This window comes from Squalius cephalus (genome assembly GCF_949319135.1).
Source record: "Squalius cephalus genome assembly, chromosome: 4".
Classification (NCBI taxonomy): Eukaryota; Metazoa; Chordata; class Actinopteri; order Cypriniformes; family Leuciscidae; genus Squalius; species Squalius cephalus.
In genome coordinates this window covers 47184553-47199092 of record NC_137125.1, presented here as the reverse complement: position 1 = coordinate 47199092, position 14540 = coordinate 47184553, and positions in this window count along the sequence as shown.

The window sequence follows — 14540 nt, the reverse complement described above, 5'->3', positions numbered from 1 at the left end:
GGCTCTGTGACTAGAGACTCTTATTTTGTAAAATGACTCTTATTTTGTCCGTGGTCTGAGAAGATACATGCATACTTACAGTTTTCATACTAACATAACACATTATCTGTTTTGCGCAAATTTTAACACCAGTTAACACAGATATGTGTGTGTGACTGTGTATTTAGTGTTGTTCCTGTCCTCACCATGCCATTAGTTTAACATTTACTGAGTCATTAATTTCACTATGTTGATTTATGTATTGTGTTAAGAAATCAAACAAGACTGGTAACCATGTTAAATGTTTGTTGTTTTCAATTAACCACTTGCATAATATAAATTGTCATACTTACGTATACTGGAACATTTTCCCATACCAGCAGACAAAACCCGGTCATAACTGCCACCATTTTTGAAGATCTCTTTCCCGCCAATAGAAGGCACAGTGTGGGGGAGATTTGTGTTCTGATTTATTCTTCGTTAAACATTGTTAAACAATGTTAAACATTAATAATTAATTGAGTTTGTTTTGTTTCCAATGTTTATATATTTTTGTATTATTCTAACAGTTTATCTCTTTGTTACTGTTAAATCTATTTTTTGTTTTTCTTAAATTTCTTTATTACCTTTAATCACTAATGATTTAGTCCAAGTAGGAGGGGCTTGGTCTTTTTAAGAGGGCCTCTTAAGTGTTGTAAGTGTGAGTTGGTTTGTAGGTGTTGCTCTGTTTTGGGTCAATTTATTGGCATAGCCAAAAGTTTGTTTGCGAATAACTTTGAACAGTTTATTTTATTTTTGTTTTGTCTTTTTTGGATTTTCACTGTAAATACCACTTGCACTCAATTGGAAAACCTTTTTTTTTTTTTTTCACTTATTGGAATAAACACAGAACTTTTGACTTTGTCACTTCATTTTTACGCCTCCATCTGCCGGTACATTCCGAGCATTGGTGCTGCTACTGTTTGAAACATCTTTGGGGCCTCTTTGTGGCAGTTGACACACCCGTCTCTGTTTCAAGGTCTGTATGAAGGACTAAAAATGACAGAACGAAAAAAAATAAAAATAAAATAAATAAAAGTAGAAATAAATAAATAAATGCAGAAATAATAGTTAAAATAAATACATTTTGGTAATATAAATGGCTATTTCTGTATTTTTACATGTATTTATTTATTTATTTATGCATTTCTATATGTATTTATTTATGTATTTCTACATTTATTTATATATTTATGTATTTATATATTTATTTATTTAAATATTTATATATGTATTTATTTCTACATTTATTTATTCCTACATTTACCTAGAGATTGGCATGGGGTACTTTCCATAAGATCATCTCTCTATGCAAATCAAACTAGCTATTAGGCTAACTGAAATAAAACCATGCCAATCTCTAGGTATGGTGAAGGCTATGTGATGATGTGGGGCTATTTTAATTCCAAAGGCCAAGGGAAGATGCATAGTATCCTAAAAAAAAAAAATTATTTAAAAATAAAAATCTGCCTGCCTCTATGGGAATTGAACATAGGGGTGTCCAAACTTATGCACCCTGTATTTTAAGGAAGAACATTTATTTATTTACGATACATTATTCATTCACAAAGAAAATCGGTGTCCTTAAAGGTTGGATTTTTCCTAATTTTTTTAATTAAGGCATTAAGTTCAGTTTCCAAAAGATGATTTTTTATTCCTCTTTTTATTCAACTTTAGTATGGGTGTCTAAACTTATGCATAGCACTGTATAATAATAATGACATAATATCCATGCACATAGTCTCAACTGCTCATTTAAACAATAGTTCACCTCATTACTCTCTATTTTTTTTACTTACCAGATGTGGTTATAGTGACTATAGAGGAGAGTAAAACGAGTGTCAGAAAGCCCTCCATCTTCTTCTGCTCGTCACACTGTTTGTTTGACTCTGTTTCTCCTCTGCTCCCTCAAACACACTGAAGAAACTGGCTCCTGTCAGTCCCCTAAAGAGAGAGAGACTCTCACAGCTGCCAATGACACTCACTGTTACCTTATTAGACACAACAGAGGAAATCATCAAACAACTTCAGTGACAAATCAGAGGCGGCATTTCTGATTTACACCATATATATCAAGAGAACATCTGCACTGATGAACGGGACTCCTCCTCCATCATGAAAAACACACTTCACTGAAGATAGAATCATATCTTTCATAAGACAGGATGGAGATAAAGTCTCACTAGAGATTGATAGAGAATCACTGCAGGTTATATTCAGCATCAAAGCCTGTATCTGCACACACAACATACAAGACTGATGACTGACTGCTCACTTACTGACACTTTATTTCACACACAAAAATACTTGATCTTTGCTTTAAATATAAACATTATAAGAAGTTGGGTGTGACAAACGTGCATAATAATAATATTAAGTTTAATACACTGGTCTCATATTTTAACAGAGCACAATAAATAGCAAGTTAAAAAATATATAAAATGAATTGGGCTGTTCTGTGTACAACAAACAGAGGCTTAATCAGACAATATTTGTTTTTGTTTTTTGCAATTTCTTTTTTATTTATTTTCAATTTTGCCAAGATACAATAACAGCAATAACTTGTGCAGTTACATTACTTCCAGTAATTGCATTAAACATAAGCAATATACACCACACATTCCTTAACTACAAAAGAAAGAAAAAGCACACAGATGAAGTTAATAAGCAACAACATGAAAGCAAAGCATATTCTCTTTCAGTTTAAATGTAAAAAAAATGTAATTGATCTGACATATTTCAAAGAGTGACATAAAATATTGATGAATTGCAACAAAAACTTAATAATATGCAGCAATTAAACTCTGCTCAAATAAAAGCTGCATATAAAACAATGTGAGTGGTGGGTGTGGTCACTGACTTAAACAGCCCCTCCCTTGCTCCTCCCCAAAATAATCATAAAAAATTAATGTTTCAATTTAAGTTTATAAAGTAACACATTGAACTCATCAATGTTTGAAATACATTAGAATATTGAGTTATGAAAATTAAACGGGACCTATTCAGTGAGAGATAAAGCAGGACACAATAACGTACTCGGTTACTAACGTAACCTCGGTTCTCTCTAGTAGAGGGAACGAGTACTGCGTAAGATATCTTACGCTAGGGGAAAATCCTTTTTCCGCGTGATATTGAAGCCAAAAATTATCCTTAATTTTTCAATAATGCAAAACGCGTTGCGGCAGCATACAGACATAGGCGAGGCAGCTCGCGCGCCTATTGGCTGCTCTGCGGCAACTGCAGCAAGCCTATCGAGCGAGGCCTAGCGTGACGTCAGACCCAATGAGGGCGCTTCGCGCCCGCTGTGTCACTTCCCGCCGAAACGGGCGTGGCCTAGGCCTAGGCCTATAAATATTGCTCGCAGGCAGCTATTATCTGTTTTTTCATCATCGAAGCAACCAGAGCGTGTGCATGCACGGCAAGATACGCAGTACTCGTTCCCTCTACTAGAGAGAACCGAGGTTACGCTAGTAACCGAGTATGTTCTCTCACGAGAGGTCTCTCGTACTGCGTAAGATATCTTACGCTAGGGGACCCAATGCAAGACGCCGTGCGTGCTGGGATCTGACACCAAAGACCCAAGGGCGAAAGCCCGGGGTTCATATAGTGCACAATCACCCAGGGAACTCACAGGGAGTCCGGGAAGAGGGAGGGGCGAAGCCGCACTCTTCCTTGTATATCAGCGTCGCTTAGATGCGAGTTACATCATACAGACAGGGCGGGGCATGGCCTGAGCTGATGGGGAAATGTGGGTCTCATACAGTTTGCCCAAAAACACATCTTTGTGCTGTTGCTTTACACTGTCGATCATTGAGCTGTGCTCAGCAGACGCAGCATTCTGAGCTGAAAGCATCAGGACAGACAATACTGGTTATCTAGACCGACAGCAGCCTGGCCTGTAGGGCGGGAACCTCTAGGTTGTAAAACCTTATAAATGTAGATGGGGAGGCCCAGCCCGCCGCCGTACATATATCTTGCAAGGCAATCCCACTCGACCAGGCCCACGATGAAGCCATGCTTCTCGTGGAGTGCACTCTGACACCCAACGGGCATTGCATGCCCTTGGAGGCATATGCTAGCGCAATAGCATCAACTATCCATCTGGATAGGCTCTGTTTCGACACGGCTAGCCCCTTAGAGCGCCCGCTGAACGAAACAAAGAGCTGCTCTGTCTGTCTGAAAACAGACGAGCGAGACACATAAGCTCGTAATGCCCTGACTGGGCAAAGGAGGCTCGCGTCTCCTTCCTCATCAGGGACCGGTAGGGCTGACAGGGAAATGACCTGCGCCCTATACGGTGTGTTGAGGGATTTTGGAACATAACCGTGCTTAGGTTTGAGTATAACTCTTGAGTCATTAGGCCCAAACTCCATGCACGTTGCACTCACTGAGAGCGTGTGTAAGTCCCCTATGCGCTTCACTGAAGCGAGAGCCAGCAGAAACACAGTCTTGAAAGACAGGTGTTTCAGATCAATCGTCTGTAAAGGCTCGAATGGGCCACCTTTCATAGTTTCCAGCACCGTAGAAAGGTCCCATACGGGGACTGAGGGAGGTCTGGGAGGATTCAGTCTCTTAGCCCCTCTAAGGAAGCGGATGACTAAATCGTTCCTTCCTATTGACTGACCAAGCGTTGTTCTCGAGAACGCTGCTATAGCCGCCACATAAACTTTGAGCGTGGAAGGGGTCCTGCCCTTATCCAACAGCTCTTGTAGGAAGGAAAGCACCGCCGTCACCCCACAATCTGTGGGTGACACGCCACCGGCTGTGCACCAGCCCGAAAACACCGACCATTTCGAGGAGTAGAGACGTCTCGTAGACGGGGCTCTAGCCTGCGTGATCGTGTTTAACACTCCTTTTGGGAGTTCAGCATGTACCCGTTGATGGCCCAGACATGAAGGGACCACAATTCTGGGTGAGGATGCCAAATCGAGCCGTGGGCCTGAGAGAGGAGGTCTCTCCTCACTGGCACTGGCCACGGGGCAGTGCTCGCTAACTGCATCATTACTGGGAACCAAGGTTGGTTTTTCCAGAACGGTGCTACGAGCAGTACTGAGCATCCTTCTTCCATCATCCGCTCTATCACCGGAGGCAGGAGAGAGACGGGGGAAAAGCATAGAGCGGGCGGCGGGGCCATACATGAGCCACCGAAGAACGGTCTGCCCTCGAGCAGCGCTCCCCATCCCGAGGTGGATGCGTCCGTAGACACCACCCTCACCCTCGAGGAAGTCCCCAGGCTTACACCTGATTGGTACCAGTCGTTCGCTTTCCAAGGTTTCAGAGCTGCGATGCACTTCTGATTGACCTTGAGACGAAGCAGACCGGATGTCCACGCTCGGCATGGGACTCGCGCTTTCAGCCAGAACTGTAGTGGGCGCATGCGGAGCAGGCCCAGCTGGAGCACTGATGATGCTGAGGCCATGAGACCTAGCATCTTCTGAAATTTCTTGAGCGGGACAGATGTGCCGCAGCGGAAAGAGTTCGCTGCACGCTGAATGTCTACCGCGCTGTGGTGATAGTTGTGCTATCATGGACAGCGAGTCCAGCTCTGTGCCCAGGAAAGATATCGTCTGACTAGGGGACAGAGAGCTCTTCGCCCAATTGACTCTGAGACCCAAATTCTCGAGGTGATCGAGCAAAATGGTCGTGTGCTCTGTGAGCTCTGAGCGAGATTGAGCTAGAATCAGCCAATCGTCCAAATAGTTCAGTACTCGCATGCCCCGCATTCTGAGGGGTGCCAGCGCTGCATCCATGCACACCGTAAACGTACGGGGTGCTAGGGATAAACCGAACGACAGGACTGTGTACTGATATGCCTGGCCCTCGAAGGCGAATCTCAAAAATCGCCTGTGACGTGACGCTATCTGTATTTGAAAATACGCGTCTTTCAGATCTATTGACACAAACCAATCTCCTCAGCGAATCTGCACGAGGATTTTTCTGGTCGTGAGCATCCTGAACTGTCGCTTCACAAGCACTCTGTTCAGTTGCCTTAGATCTAGTATGGGTCTGAGACCCCCGTCTTTTTTCGATACCAGGAAGTATCTGCTGTATAGCCCTCCTTCGCTCTGAACTTGAGAGAGGGGCTCTATGGCCCCTTTGCTCAATAGTTTCGCAACTTCGGCTCGAAGTAGATGTGCTACTTCCGTTTTCACCGTTGTCTCGACGCGCACCGTATAGCGGCGAGGGCGTCGGCGAAACTGCAGCGAATAGCCTCTTTTTATAATGTCTAGCACCCACTTCGAAACCCCGGGCAGCCTTGCCCATTCATCTGCCCAAAGAGCTTTGGTGGAAGCTTTGGTGGAAGTCCGGCCGCAGCGGGACTCGAACACCGTCGTTTTCCTAGGCGTGCTAAGACGACTTCGGGGCCTCGGGCTTCACCACAATCCTAGGCCACGCGGGCTGGGGTGGCGGCTGGATGAGCGAGAGCGCGGTCTCGCGCCTCGGGCCTGACGGCGCTGCGAAGTGGCGGGGGTGGACAGTGGCTGGGGCTGTGAGCTCTGGGCAGACGGTTTCGCACGGCCTGCTGCAGAGCTGGAGCGCTTTGGGAGGAAGTGCTTCATGGCCTGCGACGCTTTCTGCTCCTCGGCGAGTCTCTCCGCGAAATCCTTCACGGAGGATCCGAAGAGGCCAGCGGGAGAAAGCGGAGCGTCTAGGAACGCGGTGCGCTCGGACTCGGCCATCTCTGAGAGCGTTAGCCACAGGTGCCTCTCGGTAACAGTGAGAGAGGCCATATTCCGTCCAATGGCCTGTGCTGCAGACTTTGTCGCACGGAGAGCTAGGTCCGTGGCGCTTCTCAAGTCCGGCACGCAGATCGCGTCAGGTCCCTTCTCATCCAGCTTTCGGAGGAGATCGGCCTGGAAGATCTGCAACGTGGCCATGGTGTGCAGCGCTGACGCAGCTTGCCTGGCGGAGGAGAAAACGCGGCGGAGCAGGCTTGACGTCGTGCGGCAAGCTTTTGAGGGCAGGGCCAGCTTAGCGCGCCGTCCAGCGGAGGGCGGGCATAAGTGGGCCGCTATCGCCTCTTCGACCGGCGGCAGCGAATGGTATCCCCTGTTCTTGGCATCGTCCACTGCAGAGAATGCCAAAGAAATAGATGGACGCACTCTAGCTGAATAGGGGGCGTTCCAGGAAGAAAGGGCGCTGGTTTGGACGCAGGCGAAGCATGCTCCCCGGGCAGAAAAAAGCCATCCAGCCGGTTGTGAGCGGGCTGCTCGGGCGAAGACCACTCGAGGCCGAGGCTCGCCGCGGCCTGTGCGAGTACTCGCATGAGCTCCGTCTCGATGGAAGCTCTCTTGCCTGACGATGTGCGGGCAGGGGGCGCGAGATCCTCAGAGCTCGCCCAATCCTCACTGCCTGACGCCAGGATAGAGCAGGAATCATCCTCTCCCAGCAGGGCTTCCTTGTCAGCGATGTCAACGGAAGCGGTGGCAGACAGCGGCCGCTGTCCGTCAGGAAGAGAAGCTGACGAAGCCGGTGAAGCAGGCGGGCGAACCGGCGAGCTTTGGTGGCTGGGAGTAGGCTCCGGGGCCCGCTGGGCACGGCGCTTTTTACGGCGCGATACCGTGGCGGACGGGGGAGCAGTCTCGGCGAAAAAAGCCAGGCGAGTCCTCAGAGTCGCCATGGGCAATAGCTCGCAATGAGGGCAGCCGCCGTCAGCGAGCGCGAGAGCTGCATGTTCCTCACCCAGGCAGGAAACGCAGATCACGTGGCGGTCCCCGTCACTGAGTGTGGCTCTGCACGAGCCGCAGGAAGGCATCTTAAAAAAGACGCTACTCTTTTAGGATGCGTGTCGCGGCGGCGACACACACACACAACACAAAAAGAGAGATAAAGGATATGAGCGCCGGATAGCGCAGCAGGAAGGCAAGGAAGGCTTCTCTCCGGATCCAGCGATGCGTGTGCTTCGCTTGAAGGATGAAAAATCAGATAATAGCTGCCTGCGAGCGATATTTATAGGCCTAGGCCACGCCCGTTTCAGCGGGATGTGACGCAGCGGGCGCGAAGCGCCCTCATTGGGTCTGACGTCACTCTAGGCCTCGCTCGATAGGCTTGCTGCAGTTGCCGCAGAGCAGCCAATAGGCGCGCGAGCTGCCTCGCCTATGTCTGTATGCTGCCGCAACGCGTTTTGCATTATTGAAAAATTAAGGATAATTTTTGGCTTCAATATCTCGCGGAAAAAGGATTTTCCCCTAGCGTAAGATATCTTACGCAGTACGAGAGACCTCTCGTAAGAGAACTTACCAAACAGGTCTCTCACATCTTCACTCACATTCCTCACATTATTATACTCTGATACAAATGTGTCAATCATTATTTTCATAAATAAAATTTCACACTGCGCTTTAAAGTACACTATTATATAAAATATATCAATTATAATGTAATAATGATTGAGTTATTTTAACTTGAAAAGAAAAGAAAAATACTTTACTAGGGTATTTCCAAAAAATTAAAAAATGTAATGTAAAAAAATGTTTTTAAAATATCCAGTTCTCTTTATTATTGAAGAATTGTTGTATGATGATAAAATCATCATAGTTACTGATATTGTAACGGTGTGGTGGTAGTTGAAGGCACAAGACGAAGATGAGGGTATAACACAATGTTTACTGATCAAGCTCAGGCACTACAGACACAACCACAACTAACATGAATGAGAAGCGACAAGGGACTGAACAAAACAGGGAGTATAAATACACAGGATGAAATGAGGAAACTATCTAGACCCAGATGGAGGAAGATTAACTAATCATGGACTAACAAACACAGGTGCAGACAAGACAGAACATAATTGTGAGATCACGCCCCCCTCGGAAAGGCGTGTCTTCGCGCCGTGATGACAAAGTTCAGGATGTAGTGATGAGGCAGAGGCTTTGGTGGAGGACGTGGAGCTGGTGACGGATGGTGATGGATGGAAACCTGGGACTGATCGGCGGAGGCGGAACCATGGTTAGTGGTGGAGGAACTGGTGGAGCAGAGAGGCTGACAGACCAGGGCGAAATCACAGGCTTGGAAGGCTGGTGCTGAGCCGCTGGTTTGCGGGACTGAGGGGGAGACGGGGACTCGGATGACCGGATTGACGATGTGGCGAGCAAGGGTCACGGGGAGGTCGGAGGAAGGGAGGAGCCCGATGAAGCCGTAGGGGTGCAGGGAGTCCAATGCAAAAGCTGGGCGTCAACCACCGGAGGCTGACATGGAGAAACGAGGGAGCCCAGCGGAACTTCTGGGCAGACTAGCCACGGAGGCGATGAGGGAGCTGTGAGCAGAGGCGATGGTGACGAGCTGACAGGCCGAGGTGCAGCCGGGGGCTCGGCCTCACCCCAAGCTGGTGGAAGGGAAGCCCGAGGCGCAGAGGATGAGCTGTACGGAGTGAGCGGTGGAGGCAGAGCCAAAGAGCTGGACCACACCAGTGGTGCCGACGGATCCAAGGGACTGGTCGTGACCAGCGATGGAGACGGGAGTATGAGGTCAGGTAGGGATACAGCCTGTAGGTTTCCGGATGGGACCGGCGAGGAGGATGAAGACTCAAGGGAGGGAATAGGATCCGTGGACCACAGGTCTATCAGGTCCAGGTCCGCTCTGAGGTGGACTAACCTGCCTGTGTCAACTCGGGGGCCTTGATGTTCTCAGTAGTGATGTTACTGTAGCGTTTATACGCCCACGTATAAATATAATTAATTATTATTCATAACGAATTATGATCAATAATTAATAATTTAAGTATTTTCAGAATTTACTGTAACGGAATCAATAATATGATCATTTATCAGTTCATCCAATGAACAGAAAGCATAAACAATTATTAACTCTAGGAAATATAATATCTTCCTGGCCAAGAAAGAATAACCCCCTTACAGTAAATTAAGAAATAGGGTAAAAGCATAGGTAACTTTTGATCGAAGTTCAAGACAATAAATTTGATAAGCACATACACAAGTAATCTCTTTTCAAATACAAACAATACTTTATTGATTATATACTAACTCATAACTAACACAAACAAGACTCTATTGATTATCCTAACAACTAACACAAACACACGCGCACGCATACACACACATTCATACAGGTTGCAGAAAGGAAGAGAGTAATAAAGAAAGAAATACAAACAGAAGAATGAGTTTGGGAAGAATGAGTTTAAGGGTAAGAGGAAGGAAATTCCGAATTTCTATATGCACTTGTAAGACATGACCTGAACGAACCATCAATCATTAATTTAACCCTTCTATCGTTTCTTAGACAGGTTATTACATTTATCAAAACACCAGTTAAGATTTTAGTCTGGAGGTAGTCTACTTGCGTTTCCGTTTGAAGGTTCCCTTTTGTGGGGTAAAAAGGGTGTTTTTCGGGGTCCGTTGGTTGATCTCCTCGTGCTTGGATAGAGTTTAGGGAGAACCAGTCGCGTGGTGGCTGGAGGATGGTTGAAGGTCTTTGAAGTTGAAAGCGTGCGTTGCCGTGAATCGTGGACCGAAACTTTACAGCAAAACTTAACTTAAAACCGAGACTTTCAATCAGAAAAGAAGAATAACACAAAAGAAAGAAAGAAAATACGGAAGAAAGGTACGGAAAGGAGCTAGATGACTGGAATTGAATTTAACCCATATCTGATCTTAATTTGGGTTGATCTGCTCGTCTGTTAACGTTACATGGTTACTAAAACCATCGTCTGCCGTCTCCGTCTTTGTTCTGCACTCGTTGAGAGCTCTTCTGTATCAGAACATTTTGAATTAGGGATGCACCGATGTGAAAATTGTGGCCGATACCGATAACCGATATTAATATTGCTGTTATGGCCAATACCGATATTTACCGATGTCGATATCTCTGTATAGAAAACAAATTTTAATGATTATCAAATAAAGAGCTATTTTCCAAAACACTTTTTTTTTTTTTTACTTTAGAAATGACTGATATTGGGCACCTTTACCTGTATGCAAAATATGTCACACATACGACACACATGCATTATATTGCATTGCATATAATGTGTGCTGGTCATCTTGTCTAAAATTAAGAAACCCTTAGAAAACAGGAAAAAAAAAACCAGGAACATTGTGTACAATTAAGATAGGCTACTTAATTTATTATTCCAATATCCAAATATGATACTAAATAGCACAGGGAAAAGGGCTTCTATTTGTGACGTGCTGTCTTTGCCTTTGAACATTGCACATTTTAAACAGGACACGCATTAGCTGAATAAATGTTAGCCAATTCAAACATATTTATAGAAAACAGTTGACAATGAATAGACAGGAGTCCAATAATAGCATAACGAATCACTTATTCTAAAAATAATAACAAGTAGGCTATAAGACGAATCCGACATATGGGCTGTGTTAACAGTAAAACGTCCGTCATTTAACGAATTTTAAAAACACGGATGGATAATACAAAATGCTTTCTGACATTTTGAAAGAAAAAAAAAAAAACAAGCAAAAACAAAATTTAAACTTAGCCCGTCAATTTTTCATTTTACAATTATCTTCTCTCTCTCTCTGTGTGCGCGCGTCCGTGTTTGTGAGAGAGAGCTTGCGCAGCACTGATACATCGGTAGCCTACTTTTTAATCCATAAGTAACGAACGCGCTAGTTTTCATACAAAATAAATATGTAACATAATTAGGTAGGCTACTTTAGTTATTATTAACACAATAACGTAACACATGAAGGCTAAGTTTCTCAACACTGAGAATGAATAATAAACGCCTGTTTCTCCACTCGCGCTTATCAGTAATCCACAAATCACACGTGCGGTCACTTTTGAGAAAAATCAAATTCGAACGGGTATCAAATATCAAGCAATATATTCAAATATCTACGAGTCAAAAAACGATCAATCAAAAATGTGTCATGAAGAGGGAAAAATCATAAGTCGCACTGGACTGCGTTAACAATGTTACTGACGAGACAGTTCTCTGTAACGCACGTCCAAAGACTGCTTTAAAACTTTCACAGAGACCTCAAACAGAAAGCACATAGCCTGTCTTTAAATTTAATTTCGTTTTGTATTAATTGTATCTTAATTTTGATCAATGTTTCATCAAAAATAAACAAAGTAAATATTAGAAAATATTTAATCAGGACATGGAGGCGAAAGCGCGTGAACTGAAGCGCGTCTCAAATGAACCGAAACCTACCTGCCTCACAGACCTGAGACATAGCCTATATAGTAAGCTTGAAACATCTATTTTTAAACAGAACAATTCAAAATGAAAGAAAACAGACTGTTCTCTGCTTATGTCATCTGTATGAAATGTGTATTTCTCTCAGGCGCGTTCACTGCACGAGTCAGCATCAGTAACTTAATCTTCAACTTCACAGTCAAATATCGGCCTGTTCACATCGGCCCTATTTTGACATCGGACCGATACCGATGTGTAAAAAAAATGACCATATCGGCCGATATTATATCGGCGGCCGATATATCGTGCACCCCTATTTTGAATGAACTAACTTTTGAACTCCGACCTCCCCGACGCTCTGCGCTGGTTTTTAAAGGGTTTTTTAAAACAAAAAAGGTTTGTTAGGCTACTCCTACAAATATGTCATGACTGCTGCTTTGTTTGCAAAGTCATAAATCATGTCTTCCCTGGGGGGGTTTCTCTAATGAAACTAAAAGACCAGATGCAACAGTTTTAGGCAGGATTTCTACTTATCAGAATATGAAATATTTTACACAGATTTAATTTCAGTCATCTTGCTAGTTGTGTTCGTAAGGTAGCATTGATATGAAACAGTACACACTTCATTCACACACCTAACAATTATACAAATTACATGAATTATATGGGATTAAAGCATATTAAATGGACACATATATCGTAGAAACACATAGAATGATGTCTGATGTTTATAAGTCCATTGAAATTTGTTCTTGAATGAGTTTTATGGATTTTGATATGTAAAAGTCTTTTGGTGTGTAAAGTGTATGGGCTTGGAAACACCCTGAGGTCATGGGTATTTCCTGCTGAAATCTGTTTGTCTCTCTCATGGGACCAAGATGGGGTCTGTTAGCCACAGGGGTCATGTGACCTCTTGTTAGGGCCCTGAGCAGTAATCATCTCTAAACCGATTCGTCTTGCAAAACTATCAAACATTGACCAGTTCTTCCTTAAGTTAACCAATAAAAGTCTTTGGTAAGCAGACTTTCTGGAGACTGGGTGATTTATGGCTCTGGTTTGTGAGGACTCTTGTGTGAGACCTTGGTCTCTGTCTTTCTCTTAACCAATCAGTAATTTCGGCAACAAAGATAGTATTGACCAGTTATTTCGTTAGTGCTGGGGGTCAGTTTTACATAGTCAGACTGGTTGGCACTGGCTGATGACAAGATTGATGAGGATACAAAGTTCTGACCAAATCTTGAATTAATATTCAAAAAGAAGATGAGTTGGTGGTTGGTTCCTTCTCATTGTTGTTACATTACATATGACAATAAAGCTTCAAAGCGCGTATCGAGTACGCAGTGCAATTTCTCATGAATATCCGTGCCGGAGCGCGTATTGTTTTCAGAGAAACAAGTGATCAACGAAAAATGTCTTTCCAATGGAAATGTCTTTCCAGTCACGTGAATGCTTTGCTTTGCGTGTCGGAATGTTTGAACCCAGACCACTAGCCTACTCTACAGGTTTTTGGAAGTTTAAGTCCATTTACTATCTTTTTTAAAAATAAATAAACCTATAGCCTATGTTACATGATCATATATTCTGCCATATAAACAGCATAAACCATAAAATAATTATACCACCATTTACTTGCATAAAGCAACTCTTTTGGTATTTTTATAATCAGTATTAATATAATTGTTGCATTTAATTTATTGCCACACTTTAATATGTGAATTATATTATCAGAAAACTGAACATTTAGCGTGTAAATGTCACTGTCAGGCTTTTATTTGCACTCAATAGATAAAACAATGGCGCTGCGCACTCGGGTTTATGGCTGCTATAACTTTGAGCTGCCACAAGATGGTGCTGTTTTTGACACACTTGATGCTTCGAATCTTTTATCGAAACAATCAGGGGAAAGCCTCATTTCTTCATGTGGCTTCATTTGCACATCTAGTTCTCAGAGCCGCGTTTCCACTGTCGGGCCAGTGCGAGCCAGGGCTTTAAACAGGCCGTGCCAGGCTAATAGCCTCGGGCCTGTAGTACCGGGCCCAAAATCTGCTGCGTTTCCACTGTCAGGCCAGAAGCTCCACAGAAAAAAAAGAAAACCTCAAAATGTTTATTATAGGTACAGTAAGACACAAACTCACCTGTTCACCGCTAATTTTCCTCAGCTGTAGGCAAATGCAAGCGCGTTTCAAATCAGTACTTCTCCCGGGAGACTAGCGCTAAATGAATCCCTATATTTTAGCATCATCTACTGTTTTAAAAGAGGAAGTTGCTCAACTGCATTTGTGAGAAAATCTGCCTGGACACATTTGTGAGAAAATCGAGCCAAGAGATCTCATAAAAAGCCAAGTGTCTCACAATCGTAACAGACAGATATGCATTTGTGTGCACTAGATTTGGTATT